Genomic DNA, 19,215 nt, shown 5'->3' with positions numbered 1-19,215 from the left:
CATTGAACTGAACACACTTATGAGATCAAGACTTGTGTTTAAAGTAGTGACATAATCAAGTTGTGGAGATATGGTTCAAAACTGTGAGGAGTCAGAATTCATAATTACAGAGGTTTTGAAGTTCTGGATAATGAGAGAGATAGATAAAAATGTTGCATTAACAAAAGTATCTTTAGTCATTTCTCAATAAGGTGTTATTTATCTGTTGAGATATGTTAGCAATTAAACTTTTTACTAATTCCATTATTATGTAATCCCAAATCTTTTCATTTTAAAAATTACTTTTAAATATATTTATTAACAATGATCTCATTATTGGAATAGGAAAAACACAGACAAGTCAGAAAGGAAAAAATAAATGAAAATCATATGAGATGTCCCAAAGAAAAAATGTTTATTAACTAGTTGTATTTAATTTGAGTCCTTTTGTGTTTTTAGAGTATTTTTAAACAAATTAAACTAAATTAAACAAAAGGTTTGTATCTTTCTTTAGAAAAACCTCATGAGATATTGAATAATCTTCAAAATATGATAAAGGCTACATATTTCTTTTTTAGCTATTATTTTAAGTTCGGGGGTACATGTGCAAGTTTGTTACACAGGTCAGCTTGTGTCATGGGGTTTTGTTGTACAGATTATTTTATCACCCAGGTATCAAGCCTAGCACCCATTAGTTATTTTTTTTTCCTGATCCTCTCCCTCCTCCTGCCTTCCATGCTCTGATACACCCCAGTGTGTGTTGCTCTCTCTGTGTCCATGTGTTCTCATAATTTAGCCTCCACTAATAAGTGAGAACGTGTGGTATTTGGTTTTCTGTTCCTGAGATAATGGCCTCAAGCTCCATCCATATCCCTGCAAAGGACATGATCTCATTATTTTTTATGGCTGCATGGTACTCTATGGTGTATATGTGCCACTTTTTTAATCCATATCCAGTTTATCACTGATGGGCACTTAGGTTAATTCCCTGTCTTTGCTATTGTGAATACTGCCATAGTGAACACTGACATGCATGTGTCTTTACAGTAGAAGAATTTATAATCTTTTGGGTATATACCCAATAACAGGATTGCACGGTCAAATGGTAGTTTTGCCTTTAGGTCTTTGAGGAATTGCCACACTATCTTTCACAATGGTTGAACTAATTTACACTCCAACCAACATGTATAAGCACGTGATGAACATTTTTTCCAACATTTCTAATTATTTCCTTAACTTGAAGTGATTATTGGAATAAAGTAGACTCTGTTTTATTCCCAATGAACTGCTGCTTTTTTTAATATTATTGACAAGTAAAATTCTTAAAATAAACTGATTATATGTCTTACTATTATATTTTAATTGTTTGAGAGGCAGGATATTACTGAGGACATGTTTTTCAAATATAAAATTATATCTATTGCTTAAGTCAATGGCTTTAAAAAGGCAGTCACTAAATTCATATCAACAAATCAAAGCAGACTTTATCAAACAAAACATTCACTTTCTAAATGGATAAAAATATTCAAAAAGACTAAATTATTTGTTTTTGGACACAATACTAGTTAGTGGATGAGGAACAGCTAGAATTGACTTCATGTGATGGAAGTGAAGAGTTTCTGTGGTAGGCAGAATAAATGCTCCTCCAAAGGTGTCCACATCTGAATCACTGGAGCCTGTGAATATGTTAGTACATGGAGAGGAAGCAGGGATTATGGTTGTAAATGAAATTAATATCTCCAAATATCTATACAACAATCAAACGAAAACATTGAATGAATGTGCTTATATTATTTCCCAACATGTAGATCAATTACTTCATATGTGGAGATTTATTTATTGACATCCTTGTGACCTTCCCATGCTTGTGTGTGTGGGGATCCTAGGCTAGGCATTGTGCCCGTAGATCCACAAGAAGCACATGAGATGGGAAAATGCTCCTGAAGGGAGAGGAGAGAAATTCTGAAAATGTAGTAACTCATATTTTTAATATATATTTTTGTACAAAATAGTAATAACACTTACGAAGTGTTGAAGTGCTCAAAAAGTGCCATGGATCCTTGAAAGGGATTTACATTGTTTCATCGTATTTTATACTAAACTTGTGAGGCAGGGTTTGTACCACCATTAAACCAACAAGTAAACAAGAATATCTACTTCTGCCATTAGTGTTCATTGTTGTACCAGATATTGGCAAATATTATTAGAAGAGAGAAAATTATAGAATTAACTCTAAAAAGTAAATGAAAACCTCTTATTTAACAAGTTACAGCATTGATTAAACAACACAAGTTTATACATTCAGATATATTTAATTAGGTTTTCCTACCACTCTTGAAACTTTGCATTTGCATGTAGAGAGCAAAGATGTTACGTCTACAAATAAAAGTATAGTTTGTATTATTTACCTAGCACTTTGTAGTTACAAAGGAGATATATTTTAAATTATTATTTAAGGATTAAGATGTTTATAATGACACTTCAAATTCTATAGTGTTTATAAATATTTTAACTATATTTTGGGTTAAATATTTAACTTTTATTTAGTGGCTCTTGGATTTCATTAAGATCACTAATGCTCTTACAAACATGTTTTCCAAATATAGATAGTATTTCTTAGTTTTTCTAAGAAAAATCTTGAAGTGAATGAGGAAGGTAGTAAAATGATAAATTCAGTTGGCAAAGACAGTCAATGTGGTCATTGCAGCAGACTGTCAATAGCCATCCCTTTTCTAGTTATTAAGTCATTTCAGTACTTGTGAATTTCATTTCTAACATATCTAATGTTACCACCCCTTCCCATTTATCTTAAGTCTCTCTATTTTCATCACCTTTCAATAAAACAGTCATCATGGGCATTATATATATATATATACACATATATACATATATATATATAGCCCATTATTTTTATATATATATATATAAAGACTATTTTTACCTCTTTATGTTGAAGTTCATTATTATTATCAGTACTCCAGAGGAAAAAAAAAGTGGGCCTTTCAGATGACAAAATTAATTTCTAGACATTGAAATAATTTAATATGGGCCAGGCACAGTGGCTCACGCCTGTAATCCCAGCACTTTGGGAGGCTGAGGTGGGTGGACTGCCTGAGCTCAGGAGTTCAAGATCAGCCTGAGCAACATAGCGAAACCCTGTCTCTAGAAAAAATTAGCGAGGCATGACGGCATGCACCTTTGGTCCCACTACTTGGGAGGCTGAGGTGGGGCTTGAGCCCAGGAGGCAAAGGTTTCAGTGAGCAGAGACAGAGTAAGATTCCACCCACCACCCCCCAAATAAAAAGAAAAAAAAAAAACCCAGAAAGAATGTAGTAATGAATTTTAGCCTGAAGGGTTGATTATGACAATCCCTTACTCCCCCGACAAAAAACAATTTTTTATTTGGATATACTGAAAGTTAATGCATCCTCACTGAAACATTTGCCTTTGTTTTAATTCTTATTGTAAAATCTTTATGTGTGCACAATGCAAAATGATCTGTTGGCCCCTTGTTGATCTTTGAGGTCACACTCACTTATTGATGCTAAAGTAATCAATAGCAGCATCCTTGAAATAAGAGGACATGCATTTTTGGGAAAAAAGATAAATTACTCTATGTTCTATAATGTGAAGTCTTTGTTAAGCAAATTAAAAATTTAAATACATGTGTATTCCAAGTCAGCTGTCATATTTATAAACAAAGTATTAGAAATAAGATATTTTTAGAGGATATTTAGTTACCCATGCAATTCAATTCAAATCTTTTGTGGAATAGCAATACTTAAAGGTATTAACCCAGAGATGATCTTGCCTTAGAGTTTCTGCAATTTCACTGTCCCTACACTGAGAAATATAGCTGAAATTGTGTGTCCCTCGTGAAAAGCGATGTGGCTAATTTCTGTTATATTAAGCAAGCCAACTTTTTATACCTACACAGATATCGTAAGAAGATTATACCCAAGCCAAGACAATGATATTTATGATTTTCTTCTAAGAAAATCACATACAGAGTGAACCCAAACACCCCAATTTTATCTAAGGTGGCTTGACATAAGAATCTGCCCAGTAGAGGAGAATCTATTACTTTTTGAAAACCACATTTGGTCTGAATTAAGAACTTTAGTAATCTTAAGCTTTGAAAAATATTACAAATACCCTAGAGGTAAATTTAAATAAATATAACACCAAATCATAAAATAAAATTTAAAACATAACCAAAATACACACAGACACACATATTGACGTTGATAGTTAACTTGTGTGGAACATAAGGAAGGTGCCATTTAAGAACTAATTTTCAGATAGTGAGGTGTCAGGATAAGAGATTTCCAAAGTCTTTGTTGCTGGCGCAGGACTACTTAGTTCCAGTCATGCCCACAGCTGTCTAGTACTTGCCCAGGAAGCAGGTGCTTTTTATAGGCTCTACAGATGAAATCCATAATCAGGTTTGCTGATTGGTGGTGATTCATTATAATTTCTCATCATGAAAGGAAATCAAACTGAAATCAAAGAACAATGGCTGACAATTCTCTAATAGCTAGTCATCCTCAGAAATCTTTTTGATTGTTATTTTCTCACTTTCTAAAACTTCAAATTTTATAATATTGTAAAGACCATTTAGAATAAACTCTAAAGTCTTTTAACAATACAATCATTTTATTTTTATAGGTAAAACTTCTACTTTATGGCCATTAGCCAGCACTGTCTAATAAACTAATCCTGATTAGAACACATTCATTGTATAAAAATGAGATTGTATGTCTTCGAGTGATTTGAAAACTGAATAATATTGCTATGGTTTGATGTTTTCATTGCCCCAAATTTTGTATGTTGAAATCTAAAGCTTGAAGGTGGTGATATTAGCAGGCAGGGCCTTTGGGAGGCAATTAGGTCACAAGGGCAGAGACTTTAAGAATGAGTTCAGTGCCTTTATAAAAGAGGCCTAAGAGACCCCTGGCCTTTTCCTCCACAAGAGGACACAGTGAGAAGTTGTTGCCTATGAACCAGAAAATAGGCCCTCAAGAGACACTGTATCTGCTTATATCTTACTGTTGGACATCCCAGCTGTAGAGTTGTGAGAAATAAATTTCTATTGTTCGTATGTCTTCTAGTCTGTGACATTTAATGATGGCAGCCTAAGACAAATAGTATGCAATTATCAAAATTGGTAGAACATACTAGTAGAGCATACAATAGTCTATTTTTGCCATGAGAAGTAGCAATGCCATTTTTGAAATCCTCCATTCTCTAACCTGCTTAGTTGATATAAACACTATCAGATTTATTCTCTCATAATAAATCACATTTGCCTGTTTACATCATTTTTTCCATGATACAATCCTTGAGGGAAGTGATTTTATGTTGCTTGCATTCATGTTCATAGCATTTAACTCCATTTCTGACAGTTGGCTTTCAACAGATACTTGCTATAGGCTTAATAAATTGTGAATTATAAAAGACTTCTGATAAACAGTTTGAAGCTCATATATGTCATTACCACTTTCATTTACAATCAATGATTTTATTTTAGATTGACTCACTTTTTGTGCAGAAATGGAGCCCCTGAAAAATGAATTTTCAAAGGACAATATGGAAAAGAACTATTTAAGAAAGTGAACACCATGTAGGATACAAAAGGAGCAACTATAAGCTTCTTAAGAAAACCCTCAAAATGATAACCACTTCAGAAAAAGTGACAGGTGAGGAGAAAGGACATTGCATGTTGAATGCCATCCAAGTCTGAAAGTGCTGGATAGTAGCTTAAGTTGTGTTATGTTCTCCAGAATGACCAGTTCTAACAAGGTTTTACATATGCATGTCCTTTTGATTAAAGAATGGCGCTGCTGAGGAAACATCCATTAATGATCGAGTGTTTGCTAGACTTATTGATGTTTGTATTTCTCTTTCTTTAACCTATTAATGTCAATGCTCCTGCTGCTAATTTATGTTGTTAGTTTGGCATGAATGTTGGTGCTATTTCAGTTCTATAGAATATCAGTGGTGCTACATCATCGATGTCAGATCTCTTGGCATTTGAACTGATTTTCTTGACAATTTCTTTAGGCCAAGTTTCCTCTATTTGGAAAGATGTCTAGATTAATAGGTATTTGTCTGTGTATTTATCACTCTATCTATCTTTTAACTCATCCTGGCCTTCCAAGTTAGGTGTGATTCAGCCCCTAGTCTGGGCTTAAAATACAGAAAGCAGAGACACATTAAGTCAAGCTTGATATTACCCATTTACCTTCTTTAACCTTGACCTCTGATTGATAGCTGTGTCTTTTGAAAGTGGGAGTTTAATCCTGGTAACTCAGTCTCCTAATTATGAAATAATGGGGTTTTATAATAAAAATCTTTGCTGTTTAGAAGAAAAATCTTTTCTAAGTTACTGATCTCTCTCTAATGAATTTGTCCTTGAACTGATTTTTTTCCTGTTTTTGTGCCTGGCCTTATTTTCAGGCATCTTCTTTCTCATTAAATCAGTTAGTAAGTTTCCTTTTTTTATGCTGCTTGTCTTCTGAGAGAAGTTATTTTCATTTCTTAAAGACATGGTAACTTCAATGAGGGGGCAATTTGGCCAAGGTCTACTTTAGTTTACTTCATTTAAATAGACTACTATTCTGACATCACTAATTCTGTTGATATAATTAGACCAGTAAAACTATCTGTGATAAATGCTTAGCAAATAAATAAATAACCAAGCCTTGAGACAATTACAGCAAGCAATACAGTTGTTATTAGAGCCTATCCCATGATGGCAAACATGAATATTACCTTAAAACAAAAATATTGTGTGTATTTTTTTTTTACAAAATATCATCTGGAATTTTGCCTCTGGCTTTTATAAATATAGAAATAGTCAAACCAATGTAATGTGTTTCCTTTTCATTAAAGCTGAGCAACAACCTTTTAAAACAGGTAGGATCTTACTTTGATTTCCACTACCAGGAAGAAAAAATAGTCTAAAATAACATAATAAAGTTCTTGAAATATATTCCTACCAATTTTTTCCTCAAAATAATGCTTTCAGGGAATCCAGAGCTTGTTTAAATTTTACTATTAGCAGTCTTTAAGAGACTGCTTTATCTTCCCTCTAATCTCTCTCCTTTTAAGATGTGTTCCTTCTTTGTGGTTTTTACCTCACTACTTTACATTGAATTGGCATGTAGTTGGCAATTTTTATACCTAAGAGCATTAAGAAGGGAAGTTAAACATTGAAAGAAATGAGAAAAGATAGTGCAAGGAAACCTGGACATGTTTTATTGGTTAGAAACTTAAGAACATAGAGTCACATGCATTAAGGACCTGTGGAGTAATATATTATCATAATATTTCTATGTGCATGTATAAGTGGTTGCCCACCTTGCATGTCATCCACTGAAGTCATGATAGATGACTTTACAACTTTTAACTTCTGCATGGTTTTCCTTTGAATAGGTGAAGTTGAGGTAATTTGTAACTGATCCTAATGTAATTCTTAGATGCAGTAGATACAACATACAACATTTATCAGAAGGCACAGTTAAGATTGTGTTTTTGGGTGAAGGATGGATGCTATAAAGTATAAGGATTTTATTTCCGAGAGGACGAAAGAGAATGAAGGAAAGAAAAAAATATATAAAAGGAAACTGAGGACAGTGAGTGGTGATGAACTGGTTGGGTAAGAAAACTGAGAATGTCAAGAAAATCAAACAGAATTTGGAGAAGAAACATAAACGTAGTTTTTGAAGTTGTACACTACTCATCAAGAGATGTTTATATCATAAATATGTTTATCCATTTACGTTCCTCCCAGGGGTACTTATGGGTAAGGGCAAATCAAACTAGAATTCATCTCTATCCACGGTCATGTGGTGTTTCAAAAAAATGGAAAACATGAGAATAGGTTAGTCATTGTGAGAATGGACTTTTTAAATTTTTTTTTTCTTTATTATACTTTAAGTTCTTGGATACATGTGCAGGTTTGTTACATAGGTATACGTGTGCCACAGTGGTTTGCTGAACCCATCAGCCCGTCATCTACATTAGGTATTTCTCCTAATGTTATCCCTCCCCTTGCTCCCAACCCCAGAAAGGCCCCAGTGTGTGATGTTCCCCTCCCTGTGACCATATGTTCTCAATGTTCAACTCCCACTTATGAGTGAGAACATGTGGTATTTGGTTTTCTGTTCTTGTGTTAGTTTGCTTAGAATGATGGTTTCAAGCTTCATCCACGTACCTGCAAAGGACATGAACTCATTATTTTTTATGGCTCCCTAGTATTCCATGGTGTATATGTACCATATTTTCTTTATCCAGTCTAACATTGATGGGCATTTGGGTTGGTTCCAAGTCTTTGCTATTGTGAACAGTGCTGCAATAAACATATGTGGGCATGTGTCTTTATAGTAGAATGATTTATAATCCTTTGGTTATATACCCAGTAATGGGATTGCTGGGTCAAATGGTATTTCTAGTTCTGGATCCTTGAGGAATCACCACACTGTCTTCCACAATGGTTGAACTAATTTACACTCCAACCAACAGTGTAAAATTGTTTCTATTTCTCCACATCCTCTCCAGCACCTCTTGTTTCCTGACTTTTTAATGATCGCCATTTTAACTGGTGTGAGATAGTATCTCATTGTGGTTTTGATTTGCATTTCTCTAATGACCAGTGATGATGAGCTTTTTTTTCATATGTTCGTTGGCAGCATAGATGTCTTCTTTTGAAAAGTGTCTGTTCATATTCTTTGCCCACTTTTTGATGGGGTTGTTTGATTTTTTCTGTAAAGTTATTTAAGTTCCTTGTAGATTCTGGATAGTACAAGGGATGTGAAGGACCTCTTCAGGGAGAACTACAAACCACTGCTCAAGGAAATAAGAGAGGACACAAACAAATGGAAAAACATTCCATGTTCATGGATAGGAAGATCAATATCATGAAATGGCCACACTGCCCAAAGTAACTTATAGATTCAATGCTATCCCCATCAAGCTACCACTGAAATAGAAAATACTACTTTAAATTTTATGTTGAACCAAAAATTAGCCCGTATAGCCAAGAGAAATCCTAAGCAAAAAGAACAAAGCTGGAGGCATCACACTACCTGACTTCAAACTGTACTATAAGGCTACAGTAACCAAAACAGCATGGTACTGGTACCAATACAGATAAATACACCAGTGGAGCGGAACAGAGGCCTTAGAAATAATGCCACACATCTACAACCATCTGATCTTTGACAAACCTGACAAAAACAAGCCATGAGGAAAGTATTCCCTATTTAATAAATGGTGTTGAGAACACTCACTAGCCATATGCGAAAAACTAAAACTGGACCCCTTCCTTACTTACGCTTTACACAAAAATTCCCTAAAAACAAAAATTACTTTACACCTAAAAACAAAAATTCACTCAAGGTGGATTAAATATTTATATATAAGACCTAAAACCATAAAAGCCCTAAAAGAAAACCTAGGCACTACAATTCAGGACATAGGCATAGGCAAAGACTTCATGACTAAAACACCAAAAGCACCTGCAACAAAAGCCAATATTGACAAACGGAATCTAATTAAAGAGCTTCTGCATAACAAACAATAACAACAACAACAAAACTCTCATCAGAGTGAACAGGCAACCTCCAAAATGGGAAAGAATGGGCTTGTTATAAAAACAAATTCAGTGCCCTGTTGTTCTCCTGATTCCTTGTACTCTCTTGCCCTTCTGCATTTCTGGCCTCTTAACCTTGAACTTCCCAGTCTTCAGAACTGTAAGAAATAAATTTATTTTCTTTATAAATTACCTAATATGTGGTGATCTGTTATAGCACTACAAAATGAATAAAAATACAGTAGGTATTTTGGCCAAATACTTAAAGCCACTTTTGCTAAGTATCTAATCAACAGTAAAGTTAACTTTTAAAAAATATACTATTTTGTCTATATATTGTTCCCTGACTTGAGGTAGTGAGTAAAAAGTAAGAATGTAATTTATTAATCTGTTTTTAAAAATTTAAATAAAGTCTTTCTAAGTGTTTTTGACATATTTATCATCACAGTAGCTGTGTCGTTTTGGTATTTAAAACAATTGTGTTAGAGATGCAGCTAGTGAGACTAAAGAAAGATGGAATTACACAGTGAGAAATGAATAAAGTTAAAGAAGTGGAGGTAGTAAGCTTAGACTTTTTAACCATAAACTTTGCTCATGCAAAGAAGCAGATATTACTTTAAAGTTCAGAAATTTGTGCATCAATGAATCAGCCAAAGTAAATGGTTAAAGTAAAATTCATTATAAAATATGGAGATAAGTTACTCAATTTACTTATTTATTTTTTTATTTGAGATGGAGTCTCACTCTGTCGCCCAGGCCGGAGTGCAGTGGCGTGATCTCTGCTGGCTGCAAGCTCCACCACCCGGATTCACGTATTTCTCCTACCTCAGCCTGCCGGGTAGCTGGGACTACAGGCGCGTGCCACCATGCCCGGCTAATTTTGTTTTTGTATTTTTAGTAAAGACGGAGTTTCACCGTGTTAGCCAGGCTTGTCTTGACCTTCTGACCTCGTGATCCGCCTGCCGCAGCGTCCCAAAGTGCCGTGATTACAGGCGTGAGCCACTGCACCTGGCCGTTACTCAAAAATTTTTAACAGGAAGTAAAGAAGTTTTAAAATGTCAATCTAAATGACCAGAGATTCTCCAAAGATAGTGAGTTTATGCGATAGCATCCAGGGTATTTGCAAATGTGGGAGATGCAAGCAATTGGGGCCATAGGCATCTCCAAAGAGTTGTTTTGAGACAAAGAGAACATTGGTTAAAGCAGCTTATCACAGAAGTTGTTGCTAGTCTATTAGTGGAGACAGTAAGTCAGGCCAAGTGTTCTTGTGCATCTGGCTAGTTGTCCTCGTGACTCACGTAGCAAGCTGCAGTTTGGAAAGTCCTTAGCAAAAGTTTTTAGTACAGGTGTATGTGCGCAAAAACCCTTTAGAAAGTGTTGGTAGGCGCGGTGGCTCACGCCTGTAATCCCAGCACTTTGGGAGGCCGAAGCGGCGGATCACCAGGTCAGGAGATCAAGACCATCCTGGCTAACACGGTGAAACCCCGTCTCTACTAAAAATACAAAAAATTAGCCGGGCGTAGTGGCAGGAGCCTGTAGTCACAGCTACTCGGGAGGCTGAGGCAGGAGAATGGCGTGAACCCGGGAGGCGGAGCTTGCAGTGAGCCGAGATCTCGCCACTGCACTGCACTCCAGCCTGGGCGACAGCGAGACTCCGTCTCAAAAAAAAAAAAAAAAAAAAGAAAGTGTTGGTAATAACTGGCCGGGCGTGGTGGCTCACGGCTGTAATCCCAGCACTTTGGAAGGCCGAGGCAGGCGGATCACGAGGTCAGGAGATCGAGACCATCCTGGCTAACACGGTGAAACCCCGTCTCCACTAAAAATACAAAAAATTAGCCGGGCGTGGTGGCGGGCGCTTCTAGTCCCAGCTACAAGCGCCCCAGAGCGAGACTCTGTCGCAAAAAAAAAAAAAAAAAAAAAAAATAGTTTTTATCATAGGATATGTGCACGAGGGCTTTCTCTTCTTACAATCCTGGCTTTATTTATTTATTTTTTATTTTTGTTTCGAGCTTCGTACAAATTACTTCATTTTGATTCTGACAACTTTTGCAATCTTAATTTTGGGAATTAATAGTAATCTAATTTTAAATGTTTCTTAATATTAACAAGTTTAGAAAATTTTTAAAATTATTTCTGGTACTCTGAAGAAAAACAATGCCACACAATTAATGCTGTTTACAGGTTGATTTGAACTAAAAGCTTCCCAACTAAATTAATATTTTACTAGAGGTTTTCTTCTTGTGGCATTTCTTCTACTTAGGTTTATATTCTGCAATAGTGAATTAAATTAGCACTTCTTTTATCATGGTAATCTAATAGTGTGTCATGCAATGGTGCAGGTCCTTGAACAACACTCAGTAGGAGAAGTAATTAACTGCTGAAATGTCAACGTGTGTAGAATCTAGGCAGGGACATACTAGCTTGACCTAGAAACAGCAGGAAGAGAATTAGTTTGCTCCAATCCCAGCAAGCAGGAGTGAATCCAGCAGTGTAAGAGAAAGAGGTGCAAAAAGACACTCAGACACTCAGACATAATTTTGTGAATTTCCTATCTTGTCATGCTTGTGGTAACCCCATCTAAAGAATGTTCTTTACTGATTCTGGAAATATTTATCCATATCAGTGTTATTGTTTTTGTTTAAATTAAAATTTATTCTAAACTTTCCAGCTTTGTTTAGGTCTAATTGGCAAATAAAAATTGTATATATTTATCGTGTACGACTACAATTTGTTGGGAGTTTTTATCATGAAAGAATGTCAAATTTTGTCAAATAATTTTCTGCATTTATGAAGAGAATTACATAAATTTTGTTCTTCATTCTGTTAATGTGGTGTATAACATTGATTGATATGTGTCTGTGGAAGCAATCTTGTATCCCAGGGATAAATTCTATTTGATCATGGTGTATCGTCATATTAAATTGCTGGTGAATTTGGTTTGCTAGTATTTTGTTGAGAATTTGTGAATCTGTATTCTTCAAGGATATTGTCCTGTAATTTTTTTTTTTTTTTTTTTTTTTTTGGTAGTGTCCTGGTCTGCCTTTGGTATTATGGTGATATTATTCTCATAAAATGATTTAAGAAGTATTGTCTCTTCTTCAGTTTTTTGGAAAAGTTTAAAAGATGATTGGCATTAATATTTTAATAAAATGTTTGGTAGGACACAGAAGTGTAGCTATCAGGTTCTGGGCTTTTATTGATGTGATTCTTTTAGTTACTGTTTTACTATTTATTCATTATGGGTCTGTTCAAATTTTCTATTTCTTCATGATTCCGTCTTGGTAGGTTGTATTTTTTTAGAAATTTATCTATCTCTTCTAGGTTATCCAATTTCTTGGTGTATGATTGTTCATAGTAATCTCTATTGATCCTTTGTATTTATCAGTTATAGTGTCCCCTCTTGCATTTATAATTTTATTTATATGACTTTTCTCTCTTTTTATAATCTGGTTAAATGTAAATTAATTATTATTTTCAAAAGGAATCTCAATTGTATTGCTTTTTTATGTGTTTTTACCTCTATTTCATTCATTTATGCTCTTGTCTTCATAATTGACTTCCTTCTACTAACTTTGGGCTTAGTTTGTTCTTATTTTCTAGTTCTTTGGGTGTAAAATTAAGTTTTTTATTTGAGGTTCTTTTTTTTCTTTATGTAGGCATTTATCACTATAATCTCTTCTAGAGCTGCTTTTGTTGCATCCCATAAGTTTTGGTATATTTTAAATTTTAATTTGTCTCAAGTTTTTTTATTTACATTTTCATTCATTTTGTGCATTGATTATTTAGGAGGGTGTTATCATTGATTAGTGAATTTTCCAATTTCTTTTTTTATCAATTTCTAGTGTAATATCATTGTGGTCAGAAAAGGCACTTAAAATATTTTCAACCTTTTAAATTTCGTTTTTGTGGCCTGATATATGATTTGTCTTGAAGAATGTGTGTGTTTGAGAGGAATGTATGTTCTGCTATTGGTTGGCATGTCTGTTAGGATCATTTAATCTACAGTGTCATTGAAGTCTGTTAATTCATTATTGATTTTCTGTCTGGATGATCTGTTGATTGTTGAAAGTGGAGTATCAAAGTACCCTACCATTATTGTATTGCTATCTATTTCTCCCTTCAGTTCTGTTAATATTTGCTTTATACATGTAGGTGCCCTTATGTTGGCTGTGTATATGTTTACAATTGTCATATTCTCCTGATAAATTGACTCCTTTCTCATTATATAATGATGCTCAATGTCTTGAGACAGCGTTAGACTTAAAGTTTATTTTGTGTGCTGTAAGAATAGCACCTTGGTCTCTCTTGGTTTCCGTTTTCATGAAAAAAAATTTTTTTTATTCTACTTTCAGCTTATTTGTGTTCTGAAAGCTGAAGTAAGTCTTCTCTAGGCAGTATATAGTTGATTCTCATTTTGTTTGGTTTGTTTCTTTCTTATCTATTCAGACATTCTTTATCTTTTGATTAGATAATTTAATACATTTACATTTAAAGTAATTATTTATAAAAAAGAACTTATTCCCACTTTTTTTTTTTTTTTTTTTTTACTGTTTTGTAGTTGCTTTCCCTCTCCCTGGATTTCTTTATTATTTGATGAATTTTTGTAGTGACATGCTTCGAATACTTTCCTTATATATTTGTATATCTCTTACAAGTCTGTTCTTTGTGGTTATAATGTTGCTTACATAAATTATCTTGTAGTTATAATGGTCTGTTTTAAAGATATAATAGTTTCACTTTTACTGCATAAAAAAACTCTATACTTTAACTTTTTCTCCCCTATATTTTTTTGTTTTGAACTAACAGCTTATATATTTTGTTATTGTGTATTCATTTAAGAATACTTGTGTCTGTACTGATTGTTAAAGCTTTCGTCTTTTTTACCTTTTCTACTACAGTTAAAAGTTTATATTCATATACCACTGTTATAGTATTAAAGTACTCTGAATTTTATTGTATTATTTATATAATAAAAATATGAAGTAAAATTTTATAGTGTGTTTGAGAATTTCAAATGTTTTTATCATTAGTTAGGATCCTTTTATTTCAACTTGAAAAATTTCCTTAAGCATCTTGTAAGGCTGATCTAGTGTTCATAAACTTCCTCGGTTTTTATTTTGGTAACATTTTTATCTTACTTTCATTTCTGAAAGAAAAATTTTCTCAGCATAATATTTTTGGTTGGCAGTTTTTTTTTTCTTTCTGGACTTTGAGTATATTATTTCACTATCTCCTGGCTTGCAAGGTTTCTGAAAAACCCTTTGATAATCTTATGGTAGTTTCCTTGTATGTAATGAGTCACTTTTCTCTTAATGTTTTCAAAGTTTTCTCTTTGTCTTTGACTTATGAATATTTGATAATAATGTGTCTGGATAAAGATTTCTTATTTTTTTCTTTTTTTATTATACTTTAAGTTTTGGGGTACATGTGCACAACGTGCAGGTTAGTTACATATGTATACATGTGCCATGTTGGTGTGCTGCACACAGTAACTCGTCATTTACCATTAGATATATCTCCAAATGCTATCCTTCCTCCCTCTCCCCACCCCACAACCACAATGAGATACCATCTCGCACAAGTTAGAATGGCGATCATTAAAAAGTCAGGAAACAACAGGTGCTGGAGAGGATGTGGAGAAATAGGAACACTTTTACACTGTTGGTGGGACTGTAAACTAGTTCAACCATTGTGGAAGTCAGTGTGGCGATTCCTCAGGGATCTAAAACTAGAAATACCATTTGACCCAGCAATCCCATTACTTGGTATATACCCAAAAGATTATAAATCATGCTGCTATAAAGACACATGACCATGTATGTTTATTGCGGCACTATTCACAATAACAAAGACTTGGAACCAACCCAAATGTCCAACAGTGATAGACTGGATTAAGAAAATGTGGCACATATACACCATGGAATACTATGCAGCCATGAAAAATGATGAGTTCATGTCCTTTGTAGGGACATGGATGAAGCTGGAAACCATCATTCTCAGCAAACTATTGCAAAGACAAAAAATCAGACACTGCATGTTCTCACTCATAGGTGGGAATTGAACAATGAGAACACATGGACATAGGAAGGGGAAGATTTCTTTATTTTTAATCTATTTGGTGTTCTTTGGCTTCATGGATCAGGATGTCTATTTCTTTGAAAATTTTCCTGTCATTATTTTTTAAAATAAACTCTTTTCCACTTTTCCTCTGCTCCTTCAGGGGTTTGCATATGTGTATGTTGATTTGCTTGATGGTGTCCCATAAACTCCACAGGCTTTATTTACTCTTTATTCTTTTTGCTTTTTTGTTTTTCTAACAGGAAAATTTCAAATGACCTATTTTCTAACTTGCTGATTCTTTCTTCTGCCTGACAGAGATCTTTATTGAAGTTCCCTAAGGAATTTTTCAGTTCAGTCATTGTGTTCCTCAGCTCCAAAATATTATGTTTGGTTCTTTTTTGTGGTTTCTACATTTTTGTTGAACTTATAATATCCTTCAGGCATTACTTTCCTGATATTGTTTTGTTGTCTATCTGTGCACTCTTGCAGCTCACTGAGGTTCTTTAAGACAATTACTGGGCTTGATGCTGCAGTCCTTGAACGGGCTGGACTCATATCTTGATTAGTGGCCGTGTGGGCATAGTATTTGGGTCTTTCCTGAATCTGCAGAGACAAGCCTGGAAACGTGGTCCACTAGGGTGGGTCAGAATCTTAGGTACACAAAGCTCAGTCTGGTGCCAGGGTGCAATGGGGTGGGCCAAGAAAGTGGATTTGTAGGGATATACTTGAAGCCCAGGGCTATGAAGCCAGCCGGGCCCTCAAAGATGTCTCAAGCCTGCTGCTACAGTGCTTGAGATGGAGCCTGGGGCCATAGGGGCCAGCCTATCACCAAGGTTCACGGAAGCAGATCTGATGCTGGGGTCTGCAGAGCAGTCCAGTGCTCCCTTCACTCTCTTTCCCTCATGCAAAGATGATCTCTCTCTGCATTGCATTGTTACACTTTGGAGAAGGGTGACACAGGTAATGTGAAACTTTTTTTACCCTCTTAAATATCTTTTTTCTTATCTCTATCCTCCACCTAAGTGCAGTAATCTCTCACCTGTGTTTCTTAGTTCTTTTGAAGGTATTATTGGGTACAGATGGTTGTTTAAATTGATGCTTCCTTGAGGGGATGAGCACAGGAGCCTGCTATTCCAGCATTTTTCTGATGCCACTCTCCAGGAGCTTTCAGTGCTATTGTTAAAATGTCTAGCCAACTGAGAAAATTGTCATTTTCTGTGTTTAGTTATTAAGTGAAATAACATTATAGTTGTCATTTATCAGGGAAATAAATGGTCAAAGTTTGTTTGTTTGTTTTTTTAATTTAGAATGTGACAAGAAAGGAGTCTGAACATATTTATTTGTGGTGCTTTTATAATACTTTAAAAGATTCAGATTGTTTCATATGATCAGAAAGAAATACTAATTTCAATCAATTGCTCAAATGCCACTAGCCTATGGTGACCAATGATTGAAGTCAAGTAGTAAAGAATGTACCTGACTGAATGTATTTGACTACATCTGTACTTCCTGTTAAGAGGATAGGTGATAAAACATTTTTATTGTATAGTGAATTTGGGGTATTTTATTTGCAAGTTTTTTTTTAATCATGTGGATACTCTAACAGGATAAAATAATCCAAATCAAGGAGCAAAATTTTGATCTCAGGATATCAAAAACAACAACAACACATTAGGGTCTAGTAATTTCCTGAGTGAATAAAAATCCAATTTTGCAGTTGTTTTTGAAATAAGAGGCATAGGAAGACACTATAGAAAGCAAGGCCAAATGCAAATGATTGTGACATGTCCAGCTCCATTATATCATCAGTATATTATGAGTTAAGACATGCACTTGGTGAACAAGAAGCAGCCCTTTTCTTTGATACTCTCTATATTTCAATGTAAATGAGATATCTCATTTACTCTTTTACTTGACAAGCCTTTCTCTCCTTTTCTGAGTAAAGTAATGTGAGGCATGATCTAAAGAGGACATCAGTATAACTTTACAGCTGTGTGAGCTCAGGGTATTAATCAATGCAGAGGCACAGAGAAAAGAACATGTGTTTAATAGCTTTGATTTTTTCTTTTCATTTTCAAAGGCATTATGTTTCTTAAGTATGAAAGGAAAGGCATTGAGATACACAATTGTGATATCCTAACATGAATAGCTTTTATTCTGGTTCTTTAACACATGTGCTGCTCCTCTCCTCCCTTCTTATTTGCTTATGTAACTGGATGAAAATGTACTTTTCAACATTTTTTATAATGACTTTTGGAAATGGGTGGGAAAGATAATTTATGTCTGATATGGAGTCAGAAATAGGTAATGATTACTATTCAGGGTCAAGCCCGCTCATTTCCATCCTTTAAAAAGACAAGCTACATATGTAGCCAACGTAATAATAGTCTGCAGAAAATTGCATGCTCATCTATGTCACTCAAACAGAAAGGTAAGGAGAAATTTCAGTGAATTCCTGGTGTAATAAGTACTTCTTCCCCTAGCCCGTCCCCTTCCTCCGCATGGATAAGACAAGACACAATGTTGTTAAAGCAGCAATTATCACCAGTTCCTCAGCAATTTGTATGTGATGGATGTCAACTTCCAGGAGCAGGGATGTGTGCTGCAGTAAAACAATTTTCAGTGCTTGCAACCGTTGGTAACTACTATGCAAACCTATTTTGCAGAAGATATACAAATAGCATTACTGTCATAGTCAGCTACCTATCAATAGCCATCACCCTCTTCTTTTCCAAGAGTATCCTCCTCTCCCCACTGGGTTCAATGTTATAAATAATAACTTTCTTAGTTTTTCTTAGAACTACGGATGGCCATTTCATTCGGTTTTAGTCAATGATATCCAGGGAAAAAGCTATGGTAAGAGTTCTTGGGAAAGTTTGTTCTTCATAAAAGGAGCAGATGAAAATGTGGCAACTTACATCATTTCCCCCTCCCTTTTGCTAAGAATGGGTGTGTAATGCCTGGAAGTTCAGCAGCCAACTTTTGATTATGGAGTGACAAATATAACATGGAATTCAACCCTCTAAGGATAATAAGATCACTTAACTTTCGTTGAAAACTAATATGTTTGTGTAGTAAACAATTTGACTCCAATTTTGATATTTGACTACTGATAGCTTTCAAGTCCCTCCATTACTTCTCCCTTTTCAACCTGCATCTGAGAAATCTGATAAAAAATCCCAAGTGCTGACTACTTTGGCACCAAAGAGCAGTTCAAAGTACACAAGCTGTATTCTCTCTATGCTTGGGGAACTCTTATCCAAGCTTGAGCCCCTAATCCACAAAAAGAGACAATGCAGTCTCGTAACTTCTTCTCCCAAGCCATTTTCAGATGTGCTTAGTAGCTTGCTCTGCTGCACCTAGAAAGCCTCATAAACACTTTTTCATACCCTCTTTGTATATGTGTGGTGTCATCAGATTAATATCTTATTCAAATTTTGAGTAGAGTATCCATTTTGTTCCTGTGGGGAGACTTCATTCATTGACATTATGAACAGAATACCTGGGTAATATCACCACTCCTGAGGGTCTTTCTTCTTTTGCTCTAGCTTACTAATTTACTCTGCTGCCTGTTGGCCAGC

The 19,215-nt window shown here is 34.8% G+C and overlaps 1 long non-coding RNA gene across 1 annotated transcript in view; it reads left to right on the top strand.

The window, feature by feature from the left end:
• Positions 1 to 19,215, top strand: part of LOC134758241 (uncharacterized) — a 109,773-nt gene that overhangs the window by 51,002 nt on the left and 39,556 nt on the right. The window contains exon 3 of the long non-coding RNA XR_010133211.1: positions 5,510 to 5,678. This is a non-coding gene — a long non-coding RNA (uncharacterized lncRNA). The remainder of the gene's footprint in view (positions 1 to 5,509; positions 5,679 to 19,215) is intronic.

Source organism: Gorilla gorilla, chromosome 3 (assembly GCF_029281585.2).
Source record: "Gorilla gorilla gorilla isolate KB3781 chromosome 3, NHGRI_mGorGor1-v2.1_pri, whole genome shotgun sequence".
NCBI lineage: Eukaryota > Metazoa > Chordata > Mammalia > Primates > Hominidae > Gorilla > Gorilla gorilla.
The sequence above is the reverse complement of the archived record's forward strand: the minus strand, read 5'-3'. Positions and strand labels throughout refer to the sequence as shown.